The 17,534-nt window shown below is 41.4% G+C and overlaps 1 long non-coding RNA gene across 1 annotated transcript; it reads right to left on the bottom strand.

Moving 5' to 3' along the window:
* Positions 1-80: 80 nt before the first annotated feature.
* LOC120917641 lies at positions 81-17,522 on the bottom strand. Its single transcript, XR_005744225.1, has 3 exons — positions 16,902-17,522; positions 4,928-4,932; positions 81-95 (listed from the first exon to the last, which is right to left on the bottom strand). It is a non-coding gene; the product is annotated as an uncharacterized LOC120917641 (long non-coding RNA).
* Positions 17,523-17,534: the final 12 nt, after the last annotated feature.

The following is a 17,534-nucleotide window of genomic DNA, read 5'->3' as shown; positions in this document are numbered from 1 at the left end:
ATGGTGTGTAGGCCATCAGTCAGCTTCATAGGTTAACCTAGGACAACGGTCCTTCAGACCGTTGTCCTCTGGTTAACCTATCGTGTGTACGAGGCCTTAGTCTCTTCAAAGAGACTTGTCACTAACTGAAAACATTAAAAAAAAACTTCTAAACAAGAGCACTTATAAGGCGTGCACAGTAAAAATGTGTTTTGTTTCAGATCCATTTGTCAAGTAAATTATTTAATTTTTCCATATTCGTCATGTTAGAATGATTAATTTTCAAAATTTGTTTTGTATATTCGGATTTATTTTGTATATTCGTTTTTTTCGAATTGATTTGAATTTTTGAAAGGTTATTTCGGAAGTTTGGCTATATTAGTTTTAACGTGCTAATTCGTTGTTTCGGGAGATCACTTATGCACTTTAAGTCATCCCTGCTATTCCAACCCACAAAGATAAATGGAATGAGTTGATCGGACAATATTGACTGTAATTGCATGCACCTGAAAGTAATGAACGAAACAAGTCATTTATTATGTTATGATTTGGAGATTCTGATGGATCCAACTCCATCCAACCCAAACACAATAAGTTGGAATTATCATCATATTTCACTTTTATACCTTACTGTATTTATTGCAATATGTTTCCATTTCCTATGTAGTGTATTTTTTTATAATAATAAATGTTAATGCAAAAAGAATGGGCTGAATATCCAAGAGTCAGACTACCACGCTGCTTTCATTTGAATAAAACAAAAGGATCCAATCCAATTTGGATCATTTGTAATGTCGTTATGTTATTTTGAAAGCTTCAAACATTAACAAAAAGGTCCAAACAATCGCGTAATAGTATCTGAATAAAACAAAAGGAATACAGATGAATTTGTTGTTTTCGTTTTAATTTATTCAGAATCACTGAAATTCGTTGGTGTTGTTAATTGGAGATTCAGATCGGAATCTACAAAAAAACGAAAATTTAGATTTGTAACAAAACAATTTGCACATCACACTAGTGAGATTTCAGATGCAACTTGAGTCGCACAGAATTGCCTGACAAGGGAAATCACATTCTTTTCAAAGGTGCAATTTTAGAAAAGGTTGCTGTTCTACTTTGGTGCGATTCCAGTGTGATTTTGGCCCCATAGAATATGCAAACCACATCCAAGTCTCACTACATAATCACAGCAAAAATCAGATACCCTCCCGCTGCTGTGCTGTTGAAGAGCGGCCTGTGCTCCAGAGGACAGAGTGGGCTCTGTGCGTCTGCCCCTTCACCCTCTCTCGCTCCTAGCAGCACAAGCAGCAATACACTGGGGAGGGCACAACTGCTGCAGGGAACACTGGGAACTGTAGTCTAATGGGGCTTCAAATTACAGTAGCCACAAAGAAACCTTAAAAAGGGAGAAGAGCAGCAGAGTTTTCCCGGGTTTTGAGCTGGAGGAGAGCATTCATGCAAAGAGCGTGCAGCTTTGTGGTTCATGAAGTCTGTGCCTAGCACCAGGGAGACTGAGCCTGTGTAGAGACCGGTGTACCAGAACCAGAACTGAGCCACTGAAGGGTTTCTAGGCTGTGCGGGGAGTGGCGTTGCTAGGGGGGAACCCAAAGGGTGACACCCAGCATGGCACTGGATTTGATTGAGACGCCGAGGCTCTCTCCTCTTCCTCCTTCCCCTGGTATCTCTGCTTTTGTTACTGTGTCTCCTTAGTTGCCCGTGATGTTCGGGGAGGGAGGAGGAGAATGAATTGTGAGGCAGACAGCTCTAGATTCCCATAGCCCAGTGCTCGGAAAAACTGATTCCCTCCCGGAGGATCAGGAAGGAATATATCTAAAAATCCATCCTTTGGTTAGCCAAAGTATGTATAGTGCACCGTGGATATATTTAGTAAATTTTCACAATTAAACTAGACATTAAACTCTTTAGTGATAATGTAACTGAAGTCACTTTGGGCAGGCGGCTTGTGGAACCCAGTTTACCTTAGAGAGGTTGGGAAACTCCTTGTCCAGCTCTCACGAGCCCTCTTATGTGTACGTCACCCTGTATCTCTTTGGGTGACTGATAACCCCAGTCGGGTCTGTCCTAACCAGACTCACCGTACAACCAGACTGGACTCAGCATTTCATGTTACCCCTGTTTTCCAGGGTTCTAAATGTGTGGTTTGTGCTGAAAGAATGAAGGAGCTCTTTCATTAGGGACAGTAATATTTCTGAACAATCTCCCTCAAGAAATATGAAGATAAATTGCACTTTTCGTCTCAGACCATTGCTAGATAGTTTGAGAGTTTGAGGTGGGGTGGGGGTTGTTATGTGTTTGTTAAGTGCCTGTATCCCATTGTTCTATTGTTTCTGTTTGTCTTGGGAGCAAAGTATTATGGGATGTGTACGTGGATTAGATGCTAGAGGGGACTCAGGGGAGGGGTTCTCCAGCAGCCCCTCCTAAAGGAGGTCTACTATTGGAAAGTTGAATACACCTGTGTCATGTTATGGAGGTAAAGTTTACCTCACCCTGTGTCATTATGCAAAGAAGGGGGGATTGTCCTGAGTGTATATCTATTTGTATCTGTGTATGACTAAACAGTCTTATGTTTCTTACCACCCTACACTGATGCCTTGACAAGTGACTGGGTGGGCTAAGAGATTTTGGATCGCGCTCGTACCGGGCAAGGGAAGCGTATATGGTGGAAATACTCTTCTTGAGTACCGGGGTCTGTCACAGATAACAAGAATGATAACCAGCCAGTAACTGTTATGTTTGGCTCTACTGAGACCAGGGCAGGTATGACTACACATAGAGATGAGATTAGAGGTTGACCGATATATCGGCAGGCCGATATATCGGCCGATATTTGGCCGTTTTGGAGAAATCGGCATCGACCGATTTTTATACAAATTAGGCCGATATTTTACATGGCTGCTAGCGGTGCCACGGATCCGGAGCTAGGCCGAAGCCGCGGCCTTTCCTGTTGCTGTGACCGCAGCGGCAATCCGCGGATTGCCGCCGCGGTCATAGCATCAGGAAAGACCGCGGCTTCGGCCTAGCTCCGGAGCCGGGGCCATCTTGGTACACCCAGCGCGGCGGCCCTCCTCTCTGCTTACGCCCACAGAGGAGGAGGGGGCCACGCTCGTGGGGCACTCACCGCTCTCTGGTGTCTGTAGCAGGGGGGGTGTCTATACTGGAGGGAGAGGGGGTCTGTACTGAGGGGGGTGACACAATTTTTTTTTGCACCAGTGCCACCTGCCAGTGCCAATTAGTGCCACTTGCCATCCAGTGCCATCTGCCAGTGGCAATACCAGTGCCACCATCCAGTGCCAATTAGTTCCACCTTCCATCCAGTGCCATCTGCCAATGCCACCTGCCAGTGCCACCATCCAGTGCCAATTAGTGCCACCTTCCATCCAGTGCCACCTGCCAGTGCGATCCAGTGCCAACTAAAGCCATCAGTGCCACCTGCCAATGCCAACCAGTGCTAACTATTGCCACCCAGTGCCACCTGCCAGTGCCAATTAGTGCCACCTGCCAGGCAGTGCCAACCAGTGCCCACTTGCCAGTGTCACCTGTTAGTGCCACCTGCCAACCAGTGCCATCTGCCAATCAGTGCCACCTGCCAGTGTCAATTAGTGCCACCTGCCAGTGCCAATAAGTGCCACCTGCCAATCAGTGCCATCTGCTAGTACCATCTTTCAGTGCCATCCAGTGCAACCTGCCAGTGCCAATAAGTGCCTTCTGCTAGTGCCATCTTCCAGTGCCATCCAGTGCCACGAGCCAGTGCCACAAAAAAAAAAATCGGCCAAAAATATCGGCCGCAAAAATCGGCATCATATATCGGCCATCGGCAGCCCAGATTTCTAAATATCTGCATCGGCCAGAGAAAAACACATATCGGTCGACCTCTAGATGAGATAATCACGGCCTGATCTGGTGGATGATTGATCAGGAAATGATAGTATATCTGTGGAAAATGTGCCTTCTGCACTTGGTCAGGGAGGGAGGAGGATCTTTTAAGTCCAAGAGAATGTTTCTCTGGAACGGAACTGCTTTCCGTTCCAGAGAAACCTTCCATTGCCGCACTTCTTAACTGTACGTCTGCAGGAATGCCAATCTTCTGTATCCTGTGCTATGCCCCAAGGTTCCTCCAGCTGACCTCCACATCACTACAAGAGAGCGTTGTCACATGGAGGTTGAAGGGGAACCCCTAAAGGGAGAGGTAAGTATTTATAATCTTATTTCTAGTTAACGGCTGAAACGCTGCTGATTGCAGGCATTCATTTGTGATCTTTAATTTTATTTACTTTTTCTTATACTACATTTAGTGCTTTCAGAAGTGTATGATTTCGGGAATCTTTTACAACCCCTGAAAGTGAAAAATAACAAAAATGTAAAAATGGTTGGTCCACCTGAGATCAAAAGTGGAGAGCAGGACCTGGCAGTGAAAGGGTAATCTGTAATAAACGTAGTTAAACTTTAGGAGCCACTGGGAAGGTAAAAGGATGGAAAACATAATATATTGTTTTATGCCTTTAGATGAGTACCCAAGGCATTTTAAATGCAACATGTCTGTGTTTGGTATGATTGTATGTGTTGTTAGATTGAAAGGACTGTCTCCCATAGTCAGAAGTAATTCATACAGCCCAGTTTACATGCAAAACACCAGACAATGCATTTGAAAACGACTTCTCTTCCTTTAGCACCTAAGGAGTTATGCTACATTCTCTCATCTGCATTTCCCCTGCTGTTGCACCATTATGTTATTTCCTTTGGGAAATATCTTTTTCTTGTATTAATTCACTTTTTAATTAGCGTTTTTGTTTATTTAAAAATAAAGAAGAAAGTTGTACTGGAATAATAATCACACTGATTACCATGTTTAATGCAGTTACATTTGTACTGGCCTTGATATAATAAAACTTTGACTAAATTAACCCATCACTTAAAGAGAACCTGTCACCTGACCTTATACTCTAGTGTAGCAATTCATGCTTTAAAGCAAAGTAAAACTTAAACAGTGAAGATTTTTGCTATCTAATAGGGAATGTCTATAAATGTAAGGCAGCCCATACATGAGTTTTATATTGTGGACTTGTGACCACAATATAAAACGTGTAACTCCACTTTTATTAAGAAAAAAAACATTCCCCTCTCTGTGATCTATATACATTGCAAGGATTATAACAAACTTTGTTGCATATTCCTACCTTTTTCTATTCTGAAGAAATCCTTGTGTGTTTTTCTGTGCCTCTGTTCTGAGTCGGACTCATGGGAGTGGTTTCATAATTATCTGTCAGGTGTGGAGCTGCAGGTCACTAATGAGGAAACCTGCTGGGCCTGCATCCCTTTACACTTGTTCCTATTAAAAGTATCTCTCAAAAAATGAATTTTTTTTTGCAAGTGATGCCTGAAATCTGATTTGTATCTTAACCACTTAAGGACCGGACCAATATGCTGCCTAAAGACCCAAGGGGTTTTTACAGTTCGGGACTGCGTCGCTTTAACAGACAATTGCGCGGTCGTGCGACGTGGCTCCCAAACAAAATTGGCGTCCTTTTTTCCCCACAAATAGAGCTTTCTTTTGGTGGTATTTGATCACCTCTGCGGTTTTTATTTTTTGCGCTATAAACAAAAATAGAGCGACAATTTTGAAAAAAATGCAATATTTTTTACTTTTTGCTATAATAAATATCCCCCAAAAACATATATAAAATTTTTTTTTCCTCAGTTTAGGCCGATACGTATTCTTCTACCTATTTTTGGTAAAAAAAATAGCAATAATCGTTTATCGGTTGGTTTGCGCAAAATTTATAGCGTTTACAAAATAGGGGATAGTTTTAATGCATTTTTATTTTTTTTATTTTTTTTACTACTAATGGCGGCGATCAGCGATTTTTTTCGTGACTGCGACATTATGGCGGACACTTCGGACAATTTTGACACATTTTTGGGACCATTGTCATTTTTACAGCAAAAAATGCATTTAAATTGCATTCTTTATTGTGAAAATGACAGTTGCAGTTTGGGAGTTAAACACAGGGGGCGCTGTAACATTTAGGGTTCACTTTGTGTGTGTTTACAACTGTAGGGGGGTGTGGCTGTAGGACTGACATCATCGATCGAGTCGCCCTAATAAAAGGGATCAATCGATCGATGCGCCGCCATAGTGAAGCACGGGGAAGCCGTGTTTACATACGGCTCTCCCCGTTCTTCAGCTCCGGGGCGGCTATAAACGAATAGCCGCGCCGTCGTCCTGGATCGCTCCCGGAGGCTTACCAACCGCCGCATGTACCGGGGGGGGTCCCGATCGGACCCCCGACCCACGTCAAGCAGAGGACGTACCGGTACGTACATGTGCCTGTCCGTGCCATTCTGCTGACGTATATGTACATGAGGAGGTCGGCAAGTGGTTAAGGTCCGTACACACGGTCAAACTTTTTGCCAACAAACTTCAAAATCTGCAAGTTTTCAACTTTTTCGGGTTTCATCGGACAAAAAGTTTGGTCTGCAAACGGACAAACTTTACGTCAACAAAAGTCCAATGGTGCCTAGTCCGACCGTGTGTACAGCAAGCCATCGGACTTTTGTACAAAGTGCAAATACGCATGCCCAGAACCAATGTTAAAATCAACCAACAATAGCAGAAGTTAACCAAAGGGTGGCGGCAAAGAGCAGAAAAACCACGTGATGTTGGGAAAGTTTTAGAAAAATTTGTAGAAAAGTCCGAGCGTGTGTATGCTATGGGTGTGACCGGACAACTCCCTTCGGACAAAAATCCAAGGGAAAGTTTGTTTGATGTCCGACCGTGTGTACGAGGCTTAAGGCAGACTTCTGGGATAATCAGTGAGCTAATCGCACAAGCCGGAGATGATGTTTCTGGGGAGTGGTCAGTACACAATCTGTGTACAGAAAATTCTAGGTAGCCATATTGCAATGTATTTTAAGAAAATTACATTGGCTGCATATTGAAAAGGAAAGATAATTTTTAATAACATTCAATTACAATATGATTAGTGTTGATTATATGCGCTATATTATTTTTCCTTTATTTGCTATTTTTTTTGCCCACGACAGTGGAGTTACCCTTTAACCACTTCCCGACGGCCGTACGACTATATACGGCCGCCGGGTGGCTCTACTTCTCTGGGAGGCCGTGTTTTTACGGCCGCCCCTTTTCGCGTTCCCCGCGCGCGCTCCCGAGCGCGCAGCGGGGAACTGCTGTGCTGGCCGTGTCCCTTGGACACAGCCAGTCACAGATCGCCGTGAACGGCCAATCGGAGCGGCCGTTTCCTAGGCGATCTGTGCGGCCAATGAGAGATGATCTCATATGTTTACATATGAGATCATCTCTCATTCCCGGCTCTCGCAGACAGCGGTGCTGTCAGGGGAGAGAGGAGACGGATCTGTGTCTCTTGTACATAGAGACACAGATCGGTCACCCCCCCCAGTCACCCCCCTTCCCCCACAGTTAGAAACACTAATTAGGATACACATTTAACCCCTTCCTCACCCCCTAGTGTTAACCCCTTCCCTGCCAGTCACATTTATACAGTAATTAGTGCATATTTATAGCACTGATTGCAGTATAAATGTGAATGGCGCCAAAAATGTGTCAAAAGTGTCCGATGTGTCCGCCATAACGTCGCAGTCCCAATAAAAAATCGCAGATCGCCGCCATTTCTAGTAAAAAAAAAATTGTATACAGTAATTAGTGCATATTTATAGCACTGATTGCAGTATAAATGTGAATGGCGCCAAAAATGTGTCAAAAGTGTCCGATGTGTCCGCCATAACGTTGCAGTCCCAATAAAAATCGCAGATCGCCGCCATTTCTAGTAAAAAAAAAATTTATACAGTAATTAGTGCATATTTATAGCACTGATTGCAGTATAAATGTGAATGGCGCCAAAAACGTGTCAAAAGTGTCCGATGTGTCCGCCATAACGTCGCAGTCCCAATAAAAATCGCAGATCGCCGCCATTTCTAGTAAAAAAAAAAAAATAATAATAATAATTCTGTCCCTTATTTTGTAGGCGCTATAACTTTTGCGCAAACCAGTCGCTTATTGCGATTTTTTTTTTTTTTTTACTAAAAATATGTAGAATACGTATCGGCCTAGACTGAGGATAAAAAAAAAACGTAAAAAAAAAAAATTGAGCTATTTATTATAGCAACAAGTAAAAATATTTTTTTTTTTTTCAAAATTGTCGCTCTATTTTTGTTTATAGCGCAAAAAATAAAAACCGCAGAGGTGATCAAATACCACCAAAAGAAAGCTCTATTTGTGGGGAAAAAAGGACGTTAATTTTGTTTTCGAGCCACGTCGCACGACCGCGCAATTGTCAGTTAAAGCGACGCAGTGCCGAATCGCAAAAAAGTCCTCTGGTCAGGAAGGGGTTTAAGTGCCCAGTAAGGAAGTGGTTAATAAGGAAACCCTTCAACAGTATTCACCCAGTGCTGAGCAGCAGGCAGGCTGGTATCAACATTGCTAGGGGGCATGCCTGATGTGCCAGACTGGTTATTTCTGAAAAGAGGTGGATGAGTTTTTTTCTATAATTTCAGCACAATGGTGATTTCATGCAGGCAAATCCATCTGCTGGGTTAAAAGCTGTTTTTACAGCTTGTTGTAAAAGTGACATTTCACCGGCTGTCACACTCCTCTGGTTCACATTTACACTAATAAATATGATGAATGTGGGCCAGGTAAACACAGGAAAATTGCCAAGTAAGGTAATGTTTTATAAATGAAAGGCTTATACCTGTTATCCAATGAACTCTGTATTCCAGGCTAGGGCCAAAACAACTAATCGATTAATCAACAACTAATCGATTATGAAATTAATCGATTACAATTTTTATAATCGATTAATCGGCCAGTAACATAATGGGGTTAAAAAAACTAAAATTATCCCTTTATAGTACAAAAAAGCAAATCGCTACTGTAAATATCACTTTACTGTCCCACAGTAAAAAAAAATGAACCCCTTACAGTAGCGATTATTTGCTCTTTTTGTACTTATTTATGTTTTTTTAACCCCATTATGTTACTAAACATCTCAGGCCGGGTCACACCTCTGTTTTTTGGTGATTTTTGCAGAAACACACTACAGTTCAGTTACATGTTTTCCTATGGGACACATTCACATCCATGATTTTTTTCCCGCTGCTGCGTATTTGTAAAGGGCAAGGACTTTTTAACGCAAAACTGAGCTATTTTGTTTTTTTTTGGTTCAATATACTTCAATGGAGAAGCTGCAGAAAAGCATGTAATGTGTTTTTTGTGGCAATTTGTGTTTTGTAATCTGCCTAACAACAAGTTGGCCCAAAAAAAATGAAAAAATTCCTTTTTCTTTTTTTTAGGCTATTATCCGATTAATCGAAACAATAATCGGCCAACTAATCGATTATGAAAATAATCGTTAGTTGCAGCCCTATTCCAGGCTTTGCAAAATGGAATATTTCACTATAAGCCCATTATTTCTCATCCTCTAAAAGCATGGAACATACATATGGAACAACTTATCGAATAAATAATTACAAATTGGGATACATATGCCCTGTATTTTTATTTATTTTTTAAATACTGCGGAGATGTGACCCCAGGTCACAGTGTATATTAGCACCTTAAGGCCCCTTTCGCACTGGGGCGGCGTCGGCGGTAAAGCACTGCTATTTTTAGCGGGCGCTTTACCATCAATTTCGCGGCTCTGTTCGGCCGCTAGCGGGGCACTTTTACCCCTGCTAGTGGCCGAGAAAGGGTTAAAACCACCACAAAGAGGTGCTTTGCCGGCGGTATAGCCGCGGTGCCCCATTGATTTCAATAGGCAGGAGCGGTGGAGGAACGGTATACACACCGCTCCATAGATGCTGCTAGCAGGACTTTTTTTAACCGTCCTGCTAGTGCACCGCATTCTGGCAGCAGTCCCCATTGTCACATAGCTACGAGTAAGCATCACATGATGTGAAACATGTCAGCCACCTTTTTCCTGTTTTCCACTACGTTTTGACTGCATTGCTTTGGTTGTTTTTTGGATTTTACTTGTACAATAAAGACATTGTTTTAACCCCCTGGCGGTATTCCCGAGTCTGACTCGGGGTGAGATTTTTTGGCTACGATCGGTAACCCCGAGTCAGACTCGGGCTCGCCTCGCTGAATCCACAGGCTTGGTTTACTTACCTTGTCCCTGGATCCAGCGATGCCACCGTGCTGTGTGAGCGAGCGGGTGCTCGCTCGATTCACACAGTGCCTCTGTGTGCCGCCGATCTCCGCTCCCTGCAACGTTGCGAGCGGAGAACGGCGCGAAATTCAAAAAGGTAAACAAACACAATACATACAGTATACTGTAAACTTATAGATTACAGTACTGTTTGTAAAAAATACACACCCCCTTGTCCCTAGTGGTCTCCCCAGTGCCCTACATGTTATTTTATATAATAAAAACTGTTCTTTCTCCCTGCAAACTGTAGATTGTCCATAGCAACCAAAAGTGTCCCTTTATGTCAAAAATGGTTTTAGAGCAGCTAGAAAACAGCGATAATAAATTATAATCACTTGCAGAATTGTGCGATAGCGATTTGTGGGGAAATTCGTCATAAAAATATAAAAGTAATGACAGCGACAATTCTGCAACTGAGCGAATTTCAGTGATTTTGAGTTGATTACATTATTGAATAATTTTTATTATAATTATATTATTATAATTATTTATTATATTATAATTTTGTTTTTAAAAAAATGTCATACCCGGGATGCCTACTAGACTCTTGTTTGGTCAGATTTAAATGAGTTATTCCTAAGAATTACAGGCCTACAGTTTAAAACGCCAAATTTCCTTGCAAATAATGGTACAGCTTTCAGCACCTTTTTTCTGAAATAATCATACCGCCAGGGAGATACAAAGTAAGAGGGGGAATAGATAAGGGGAAAATAGGAAAAGGGGAGGGGAGGGAGGGACTAGAAAGGAAGAAAAGGTTGCAAGAAATAAGGGAGAAAAGGAGAATTGGATAGATATTGAGAGGAACAGGGAAGGGGGGAAAAAAGGGGGAAGAGAGAAAATAAAAAGGATAGGAAAAAACGTAAGGGAAGCACTCACATGGGCCACATCTGTAAAGTATTAAAGAAAGGAAACAATATCTAACGAGTGGACATTGATGGTTCAGACTTTAAGGCCAAGGAAGTAAGTTAAAAAAAGTTTAATTTGATAGCATATAAATACAAAAAAAATTACAAAAACAAATACAGAAATAGTACAAAAAAAATATATATATTATTATTATTAGCCACTGTATATTCCTCAGAAGTCGCCAACGCACGTTTCGCCGTGGGGCTTCTTCAGGACGAAGACGAGGAATGCATGTTTAGCAGAAAAACAGATTTGTGTCTGTAATGATACAGTGTAAAAGGTTAACAACATATATATATGTAAAACAGAAAAAAAAAATTAGCTAAAAGAATGAATATCTAGGTGTATAATTACATGACATATGGTCCTCGGCGGAAGTATCCATAGGGCATATGCGATGCACAATAAACGACAGCATACGTCGGGAGTGCAGTTTTGACAGGAATTTTCACACACAGCACCAGGAATCTAATTTTAGCAAAGATATATATATACATATATATTTTCAGTATAGTCATGGTAGTCATTATCAACAATGCATGCACACTCATAGAAAGGAAAGAAAAACGTATAATAGAAATACAAATATAGCGAGAGTATGATAGACAAGGAAATTAAATATAGAAAAGAATAAAAGTCAGAAAAATAAACGAAAAAAAGGATGAATGAAATTAAATGAGAAAAAACTAGACAAAAACGACAAGTATGCCTATAGTAATAAAATGGCGTTTGTGATATGGTAACACATAAAAAAATCACCTTTGATGAACCAGTAAAGGTCAAGCAAGTGGTCCGTGGATTGCAGGGCTAGAAAATCCCAAGCAGACTGCACAGCTCAAAAAGACTGTGGTTACACAAGGGGAGAAAAGACAATAGTATGGATGAGGATAAATATATATATGGAGCCATATGATTAGCAGCCCAAATTTATTTAGACAGTAACCAAAGTTAAGAATGTGAGCCTTCATTTACCTAATTAAAATGGTCTCAGGCTTACTGGGACAGCAGATAGTAGTCAGCAGGTACAACATGTGAATCCAAATGTTCAAACCGGTAGCACCGCTAGTAACCATACATTGCAGTCACAAACAGGGGGCCTATGAATAAAGGGAAGTATAGGTGAGGGTGTAACAGGTAACACTCTCAAAAAGGCACCAGGAATTATCAAAAAGGCGCAGAAGCATAAGTACTTACCATGGAGCAACATTAGTAACGGATATCTGTGTCCCAGGGTGTACACGAGGCAACACAAAGCAGATGCCTCTGTGTCTCCCTTAAATAGGGCATATCCCTGCGTCAGCGTGCGACGTGTGACGTCATTCGATACGCGCCAATACGTTCCGACGGCGCATAAACAAATCGCAACTTTCGATGCGACAGCGGAACGAATGCTATAGGATAGCCGTGACTCACGGCCAAGCACGGACTTGTAGAAAGGCGCATATGTACAGGATTGGGCCACTAAGCAAAATGGATCATAAATAGTAAATAAAAAGTTTTTAGAAAACGGGCTTGAACGCCAGGGCTAGAAAAAAGGGGGGAAACATATATATGTCAAAGATGGTATTTGAGAGGTCTCAAGCTCGCCATCATGTGGACAAATAGGAAAAAGCACATCCTATATTAGTAGGCAAATATTGCCGAATTAAGCTCTAGAAAAAGCAATTAAATAGACACATAGTATAAATCAAGAAGAAAAAGGGAAGAAGAAAAGAAGGACAATTAAAGAAGTGTGTGCATGCATAGAGGACAACGACTATATGCACACACTTCTTTAATTGTCCTTCTTTTCTTCTTCCCTTTTTCTTCTTGATTTATACTATGTGTCTATTTAATTGCTTTTTCTAGAGCTTAATTGGGCAATATTTGCCTACTAATATAGGATGTGCTTTTTCCTATTTGTCCACATGATGGCGAGCTTGAGACCTCTCAAATACCATCTTTGACATATATATGTTTCCCCCCTTTTTTCTAGCCCTGGCGTTCAAGCCCGTTTTCTAAAAACTTTTTATTTACTATTTATGATCCATTTTGCTTAGTGGCCCAATCCTGTACATATGCGCCTTTCTACAAGTCCGTGCTTGGCCGTGAGTCACGGCTATCCTATAGCATTCGTTCCGCTGTCGCATCGAAAGTTGCGATTTGTTTATGTGCCGTCGGAACGTGTTGGCGCGTATCGAATGACGTCACACGTCGCACGCTGACGCAGGGATATGCCCTATTTAAGGGAGACACAGAGGCATCTGCTTTGTGTTGCCTCGTGTACACCCTGGGACACAGATATCCGTTACTAACGTTGCTCCATGGTAAGTACTTATGCTTCTGCGCCTTTTTGATAATTCCTGGTGCCTTTTTGAGAGTGTTACCTGTTACACCCTCACCTATACTTCCCTTTATTCATAGGCCCCCTGTTTGTGACTGCAATGTATGGTTACTAGCGGTGCTACCGGTTTGAACATTTGGATTCACATGTTGTACATGCTGACTACTATCTGCTGTCCCAGTAAGCCTGAGACCATTTTAATTAGGTAAATGAAGGCTCACATTCTTAACTTTGGTTACTGTCTAAATAAATTTGGGCTGCTAATCATATGGCTCCATATATATATTTATCCTCATCCATACTATTGTCTTTTCTCCCCTTGTGTAACCACAGTCTTTTTGAGCTGTGCAGTCTGCTTGGGATTTTCTAGCCCTGCAATCCACGGACCACTTGCTTGACCTTTACTGGTTCATCAAAGGTGATTTTTTTATGTGTTACCATATCACAAACGCCATTTTATTACTATAGGCATACTTGTCGTTTTTGTCTAGTTTTTTCTCATTTAATTTCATTCATCCTTTTTTTCGTTTATTTTTCTGACTTTTATTCTTTTCTATATTTAATTTCCTTGTCTATCATACTCTCGCTATATTTGTATTTCTATTATACGTTTTTCTTTCCTTTCTATGAGTGTGCATGCATTGTTGATAATGACTACCATGACTATACTGAAAATATATATGTATATATATATCTTTGCTAAAATTAGATTCCTGGTGCTGTGTGTGAAAATTCCTGTCAAAACTGCACTCCCGACGTATGCTGTCGTTTATTGTGCATCGCATATGCCCTATGGATACTTCCGCCGAGGACCATATGTCATGTAATTATACACCTAGATATTCATTCTTTTAGCTAATTTTTTTTTTTCTGTTTTACATATATATATGTTGTTAACCTTTTACACTGTATCATTACAGACACAAATCTGTTTTTCTGCTAAACATGCATTCCTCGTCTTCGTCCTGAAGAAGCCCCACGGCGAAACGTGCGTTGGCGACTTCTGAGGAATATACAGTGGCTAATAATAATAATATATATATTTTTTTTGTACTATTTCTGTATTTGTTTTTGTAATTTTTTTTGTATTTATATGCTATCAAATTAAACTTTTTTTAACTTACTTCCTTGGCCTTAAAGTCTGAACCATCAATGTCCACTCGTTAGATATTGTTTCCTTTCTTTAATACCGCCAGGGAGGTTAAGGAGTGCGCCAGTCCAGGATCTTCTTCTATCCAATGTACCTGTGCATAGCCAGCACCCTTTTGGTTTAGTGGGACGGAAGCAAAGCCAAGGGATCAACAGTTTTTAGAGCGGTATCATCTCTCACAGCCACATATTGTTACTGGGCAATGAACTCTCAGGCCTCGTACACACGACCGAGGAACTCGGCGGGCGAAACACATTGTTTTCCTCGTCGAGTTCTTGTTAGGCTTGTCGAGGAACTCGAAGAGCCAATTTTCTCCATTCCCCTCGAGGAAAAAGAGAACATGCTCTCTTTTTGGCTCGTTGAGTTCCTCGACAGTTTCCTCGCTGAAAAATGTACACACGACCGGTTTCCTCGGCAAAAAAAATCTCCCACCAAGTTTCTTGATGGATTCTGCCGAGGAAACCGGTCGTGTGTACGAGGCCTCATTCTGGTGTGGAAGCTCCGACTTGCCGTGTCATAAATAAATGTGGTCATTCATTTTGCTTCTAGTAAACAAATACTCCATCATCTGAATCAGTAATATTTATTCAACCATCTGGTCATATCAAACTCTAGATCGTTCTACATAAGAATGGATGTTGGATAAATACAGACAGAGGTTTGTAATTTGGAGAACCAGTCATCACTGCACAATTTGCTGATGGCCTTAACCCTTCCACAGCCAAAGCTGCATGTACCTCAGTACAGATGGGTTAATGGGACAATAACCTGGAACACCACACAACATTTCTATACAATATCTGAAAGCATTTCTGGATTTTATATGTGCTCTCTAAATCCAATCCATAACAACAGGAACGTCTCTCTTATATCGCATATCTTGTAGAGTTCACATTCTAGCTCTCATCCTGACATCAGATATGGTTTTACCATTGTCAGATCAACAGTAGAAAATGTTTGGCTCCACTGTCATTATTGAATCGATGAGAACCAACTGTTGCTTATGCTCAACGTAATGTAAAAAAAAAGGTTCAATAGCACCAATTTGAAGATGTTTTGATTTGCCCTGACAAGTGTGTGGAAACAGAGTACATGTAAAGTTATCACCTTGTTATGACATTTTAATGAGTTCTAAATGACTTCCAGCAAATGTCTTGGAAATGGTGGCAGGCTGGACATGCTGGGACTTGAAGCTGTTCAACAGCGGGAAAGCTTCAGTGAACTTAATGGTACACTGCAGGCTGAAATGTGTTTTCTGATGTGCCATTCTGTGTCTGTTTTAGATGTCTAATAATTTAAATTAACCTACACCATTTCAAGGACATTAGCTGCAAACTAATGTGGGGGTGAACTGCACGTCCAGATAAGTTTAAAATGCATCTCAAGCCAAGCTTTTTTTTGTTCTTTAAAGTCGAAAAGTTAATACCTTTGCTTTGTCGGGCATTTAATGATGTACAAGACATCACCAAAACAAGTACCGGTAATGAAAGTATCCAACAGGGACACGTATCTTTTACTAATGTAGGGAAAGGCATGAGCCCTCATTATCTTTTAAAGGAGAAGTATAACCAAAGCTAGTTTGTTCTGCACTCCTGTGAGCAGTTACTGGTCCAGGCTCAGGAAAGATCCGGATTTTACAGTTAGGATCCAACCAGATGCATGGACCGGCCGCCGATTCAGCCTCTCAGCATGTCACTGAGAGCCTGAGACAGCTCCTCCCGCCCCCTCCGCAGCCTGGCTCTCAAGTGAGCGCTAGAGGGGCAGAGCAGGGGGCCAATAACTGACAATCTTTGCTCTCTGCTCAGAGGGGGATGACTGAGCGATCAGCAATGTTTGATTGTTCAGTTCTCTGGGTGAAGCCAGTGGGGGACCGATGCAGTTGGGAGTATGTTCTCAGTGCTGATTTTCCCTTACCTCTTGTCCGATTATAGCATTGCAACGTTAAACGAAGGTAGGGTTGATCTCCCCAATGAGACCTCAAGCCAGCCATACCTTAGCAACACATATGCTAAACCTAGCCATACATGACTAGATTTTGACTCAAATGTTCATAGAATAATTGTTCGTCAGAACATTCTTGCTTGGCATTGAGTCAACTAATTTCATTTGAAAGGCTCTAAAATGTCAAAAGGGTATTTGAATGCAATTCTAGACCATACATGAGTTTTTTTTGTTGTTGTTAAACCCTTGGGTTGACTGAAAAAACTGACCCAATTCCCTCATCCACACATTCAAGGTGTATGGGGAAATCCTCCCCATAGTGTCACCGCCATCAGAATGCAATGATCAGCGCTGCACTCTATTGCCCTTAATGCTGATCGAGCGAGAGTAAACTCACAGGGAAGCTGAACAGAGGTCAATCGCTAAACTGAATTCTATTTGACCATATGGATCTAAATTCGGCCAGTCCCTGCTGAACTCTCTGAATTTTGATCCATGTATAGCCAGCTCAAAACAGGTTTCATTACAATATGCATGATTTTTCTCAACGAAAATTGTTTAAATTTTTTTAAATCCTACTCCTTCAATTTTCTTGTCACTACAGTAAAAAAAAAAATGTTGATTTGGCCCCAAAACTTTTTGAATGAAATTCTACTGCTGTATGCCCAGTTTTACCCTTCCCCACTAAATCCAAAGGTGAAAAAAAATTTTTTTTGCTTGAGGTGCACTTTAAAGATAGCTATGGTGACCAACAGGATATCTGTGGAAAACGTAACTAGAAATGCATCCCTATGTACACTAACCCTGTTGTGCCCAAAGCACACCACTTTGTATTTAACTCATTTGCTGGTAGCCACTTGTAAACAGCACAAACCTTCTGGCAGATTGATGGTTAAATACGATGGCATGCTTACTCCAATTTTCAAAAACTGGAGAAAGGGAAAGTGTGAGGCCTCGTACACACGACCGAGGAACTCGACGGGCGAAACACATCGTTTTCCTCGTCGAGTTCCTTGGGAGGCTGTCGAGG

The sequence above is a fragment of the Rana temporaria genome, chromosome 11 (assembly GCF_905171775.1).
Source record: "Rana temporaria chromosome 11, aRanTem1.1, whole genome shotgun sequence".
NCBI lineage: Eukaryota > Metazoa > Chordata > Amphibia > Anura > Ranidae > Rana > Rana temporaria.
Note: the sequence above shows the minus strand (reverse complement) of the source record. Positions and strands in the feature narration are given on the sequence as shown.